We start from the raw sequence: 546 nt of genomic DNA, 5'->3' as shown, positions 1-546 counted from the left end.
TGACGATCGAAATCACGAACTCCTTATTATGCAAGTGATTGTAATGGATGACCTGTAGTTCAATGATCTGAAACACAAACTACATTTAAGATTATGTAGGTGCAAGGTATGCAAATTAGTTTTCTAATCCGTTAATATATGTTAGGCTACGGAGATATTACCGCTGCCACTACAAATATTAAGTATTTATTACAATAATTGTTCAAAATATTTATCTATTTATATCACCCAACTTTCATATTAGTATTATTGCTTCTAATTCGGACGTAATCCCCTTTGATAGTGCCAGTCAAGCAGCCTTCGATTTCCTGTGTAAAACATCAAATAAAAATCTATCGCACATTTCCCAGTAAATCCAGGATAAAAAAAATATGTAACCTCACCCCCCCCCCTCACCCCGCTTCTGTTCTTTATGGCACCAAGAAAAATGGTTCTTTCATCCCAGTGTGTCTTTGCCCTTGACCTACTGCTAAGGCTGGGTCATTGGCAGGCTTCAATAGCATGTTCTTTTCACTTGCTTCACTGTTGAGGGTCAGACCTTGAAGG

Source organism: Penaeus monodon, chromosome 30, assembly GCF_015228065.2.
Source record: "Penaeus monodon isolate SGIC_2016 chromosome 30, NSTDA_Pmon_1, whole genome shotgun sequence".
NCBI classification, from domain to species: Eukaryota; Metazoa; Arthropoda; class Malacostraca; order Decapoda; family Penaeidae; genus Penaeus; species Penaeus monodon.
This window is presented reverse-complemented; position numbering follows the sequence as displayed.